This window comes from Palaemon carinicauda, unplaced genomic scaffold (assembly GCF_036898095.1).
Source record: "Palaemon carinicauda isolate YSFRI2023 unplaced genomic scaffold, ASM3689809v2 scaffold151, whole genome shotgun sequence".
Taxonomy (NCBI): Eukaryota; Metazoa; Arthropoda; class Malacostraca; order Decapoda; family Palaemonidae; genus Palaemon; species Palaemon carinicauda.
Genome location: NW_027169048.1, coordinates 95169 through 100000, shown reverse-complemented (window position 1 = coordinate 100000; position 4832 = coordinate 95169).

Genomic DNA, 4832 nt, shown 5'->3' with positions numbered 1-4832 from the left:
CATCCGAAAGACTAAAATATATTAAGGCTTTGAAGAAGAAACTGAAGATTAGTTTTCTGAGTGTTTCGATAATGTGGATTTAATAATTAATGCGGAACACACTAAGGGATACTCGAAATGCGTAGAATATATACGACAAACATATTGTAGGTCCTGTAGGGCACAGATTTCTCCTCTGTGTTAAACAGCACTTAAAGTAAAGTAAAAAGATTTGATCAGTCGCCAGTGGCTGATTTTAGTCTAAAAAATTGTGACCCTTACATCACACACACACACACACACACACACACACACACACACATATATATATATATATATATATATATATATATATATATATATATATATATATATATATATCCCCCTTTCTGTGTGGGGATACCTTAACGTCGTGAAAGGGTTTGTGTATTGCCATGATCAGCAAAGTTGTACTAGTCAGGGATTCTCATACTAGGTTGGTTTGCTGTGAGTAATCAGACGAAATTCCCCAACCATCACCAATCGCACTGGCCAGCATGATGATGAAAACTGGCCAAACTCGAGACATGAATAAAGACATGTCTGAGGTCTTTGTCCTGCAGTATGAGTGTGTTTATGTGTGTTTTGTGTATACTGTCTATACAACAACAACAACAACAAATACAGCCGTGTCTAGTCCACTGTAGGACAAAGCCCTCAGATATGTCTTCATTCATGTCTGAGGTTTGGCCAGTTTTCATCAATACGCTGGCCAGAGTGGGTTGGTGATGGTGGGAGATTTGCGTCTGATTACTCAAATCAAACCAACCTATTATGGGTGGCCCTAACTTGTAGAGCTTTGCTGATAATACCGAAAGGAGATATATATATATAAATATATATATAATATATATATATATATATATATATATATATATATATATATAAAACAGACAAAAGCAAATAATGAGATTGACAGATAATAGATGGATATTAAGAATAACAGAATGGGTCTTTAGAGATTACGAAAGAAGCAGGGAAAGGAAAAGAACACGATGGATTGACGACCTAAGAAATTCTGCGTGTATAGGCTGGCATGGGAAAGTCATAAACAGTCGAAATAGTGTGAGATTGTGACCTTTGTAATTCCTTTCTATATCTTATAGCATTTATAGACTTATTTGAGAAAGTCAGTTATAAACATTATGTTTTTCCACTTAACAATAAGACAATTGTCCATTGGTGCACAGTTCAATAAAATGATGAACTATTTTTTCTACAGACACATTAAACCACACACACACACACACACACACACATATATATATATATATATATATATATATATATATATATATATATATATATATATATATATACTAATGGCGTTGTAATTATTGTTATATATTGAAATAATATTTTCAGTAAGAGTTTTAGAAATTCCGTAGGTTTCATATTCCATATATGCTTTCATATCTACGACACGAGACACCAACAGCTGCTTATATAAGGTAAATAATGAATTGAAATGAATTAAAATTCAATATAACGTAATGAGAATAATAATAATGTAATCCAGAACCTTCGTTCGTTGATCAAATTTGGCTGCTACAGCTTAACAAATCATTTGTAGAAAGGCCTTGAATGGAACTTATGATCAGCTGATATAAATCACTGAATCATGTTTCGAACGCCCTTTGATTGATAGCTTGTAAATGGATTAAAAGAAGTGTAAGGAGATTCATGATTGACTGGTATGTAAGGTTAACTCCCGATTCGAGTCCCTCATTGTCTGATGCAATTGCAAGGTGCTCATTTTCCCGTGCTCGGAAATTTATCTTCAAGTTCGAAACTCGGAGAAGTGCGAGACTTCGAGCTTCGAGGTCCAGCCGGAGCTGCCCGGAGCAGCCTGGGGCTCTGAGCTGCCTGGGCCCTGGGAGCGCCAAACGCTTCGGCTTCGGCGCTTCGCTTGGCCAGGTCAGTTAACTTTGAAGTGTGACGCCGACAACACATACTGTTCAAGAGGTCCGACTCTTCTCGTCAGAGATAAGTACCCAAAAACAACTTTGATTTAACCTCATTAGATTCTCCGTTGAAGCTGCGCATTCCTTAATAACTTGAGAATCATTTTAATGGGAAAAACAAGTTTGATTAGGGATAGATGCTATGTGCGTAGATGTTTATTCCGAAATACACAGTGTAATTGCGAGATTGTTTTATGGCAGATTTAAACACAATCAAACACATATACTATATATATATATATATATATATATATATATATATATATATATATATATATATATATATATATATATATATATATATATATATATATGTCTTATTTATAACTGTAATCGAACAGTTTAACATGTTTTTTCAAAAAGGCCCATAAAAGAAACACAGGAAATATGAATAAATCACACTATATTTCGGTCAATAAACATCGACCCTCTTCAGGATGTAAAGTACAAGTGAGGCCTACAGTGGAGAGTGACGGTTTATATATGAAAGCAAAAGGGTGTGTTCAATTGTTCTATAGTTGTTATAATTGCTGGAAGGATTAGCCAAATTTAATTACATCCAGGTGCGTGTTCTTATTGTTGAGCCGCTTGGAGGAAGTCTTGACCTCTGATGCATGTCTGGTGGTCGGTCTCCGTGGATTATCTTCTTAATGATAGGGTTGAGAAGAGTATTGTCCACTGTGTCAGCTTTCCATTGGCCCCCACATAGGTTCATTGTGTTTGATTGATTTATGATGGCTGATTCCAGGATTTTCCTTCTGTACGGACAGGTACTCTTAAAAAGCAAAGACGACTCACTCCAGTTAATCTGGTGCCCTAAATCCCTAAGGTGAATGAAAATCCCCGAGTTTTCATACCCATATCTAACAGATCTTTTGTGTTCGGATAATCTTTGAGATAGCGAACGGCCAGTTTGCCCAACGTACACTTTTTCACAATCCCTACATGGTACTTTATAAACGCCGGATTCTATCTCTCTTTTATTTTGATAAACATTAATAAGGGCGCTTCCTATGGTCTTTGGATATGAAAAAACAAAGGGGTTCTCAGTTTTGATATGATTTGTTATATTTTTAATACCTTCTATATATGGGAGTTTTATCTTATTTTTAAAATCTCTTTGGTTAGTAACATCATGATCTTTATAATATATCGTGTTGGCTTTGTTGATGGCCTTTTCTATGACATACGTCGGGTAGAATAGCTGGGCGAGTTGTTTACGGATGATTTCAAATTCTTTATTTAGGTAGGCTGGGGAACAGATTCTCAAACCTCTAAGAAATAGATTGCAAGCTACTCCAATTTTTACAGAAATGTCGTGATAACTAAAGAAATGAATGTAGGAAATAGAGAAAGTTGGTTTTCTATACACAGTGAAATTATACCCCGTCGATTCCCTTATAATTAGTATGTCCAAAAAAGCTAATTTTCCATCTTTTTCCCATTCAGTTTTAAATTTTATGCTAGGGACTAGGGAATTTAGATTATTGAAAAATATATTGAAATCTCCCCAGCTATCATCCCAATATGTGAAAATGTCATCAACATAGCGTTGCCAAACCATGTTTGTAGGTTTAATTGTTGTTAAAATTTCTGTTTCAAAGTATTCCATGTAGAGGTTAGCTAAAATTGGAGATAACGGGCTGCCCATACTACAACCAAATTTCTGTTTGTAAAAATTTCCATTGAAAGAGAAAACGTTATTTGACACGCTTAGTTTAATTAACTTAATTGTTTTTTCAATACCGAGGGGGAAGTGATCTTCGTAAGGGATTAATTTTTCCCTCAAGAAACCTAATACGTCGTTGATCGGGACCTTTGTAAATAGGGATTCTACGTCAAGACTCAAGAGTTTTATATTGTTTACCGGGATATTTAATCTATTGAATTTCTGGATGAAGTCCTCTGCATGCTTAATATGAGCTGAAGAAAAGCTCCCTAGAAAGGGAGACAGCAAGTCTGCTAACCATTTTGATATATTATATATAAATGACCCTTTACATGAGACGATTGGGCGTAAGGGAATACCGTCCTTATGAGTTTTTGGGAGCCCGTAAAAATATGGCAACGAGGGGTTCATGACTTTGAATTTTTCTAAGACCTCGATGTCTTTTTTATTATTTCCGATTTTTCTTTTTCAACAACTCTTAAACGATGACACTACATATGAAAAGCTAACAAAAGATCCCCGTAACTCTGTTGCTCCGGAGTTTTTCAAATCCGTAAGAAAAATCGGAAATAATAAAAAAGACATCGAGGTCTTAGAAAAATTCAAAGTCATGAACCCCTCGTTGCCATATTTTTACGGGCTCCCAAAAACTCATAAGGACGGTATTCCCTTACGCCCAATCGTCTCATGTAAAGGGTCATTTATATATAATATATCAAAATGGTTAGCAGACTTGCTGTCTCCCTTTCTAGGGAGCTTTTCTTCAGCTCATATTAAGCATGCAGAGGACTTCATCCAGAAATTCAATAGATTAAATATCCCGGTAAACAATGTAAAACTCTTGAGTCTTGACGTAGAATCCCTATTTACAAAGGTCCCGATCAACGACGTATTAGGTTTCTTGAGGGAAAAATTAATCCCTTACGAAGATCACTTCCCCCTCGGTAATGAAAAAACAATTAAGTTAATTAAACTAAGCGTGTCAAATAACGTTTTCTCTTTCAATGGAAATTTTTACAAACAGAAATTTGGTTGTAGTATGGGCAGCCCGTTATCTCCAATTTTAGCTAACCTCTACATGGAATACTTTGAAACAGAAATTTTAACAACAATTAAACCTACAAACATGGTTTGGCAACGCTATGTTGATGACATTTTCACATATTGGGATGATAGCTGGG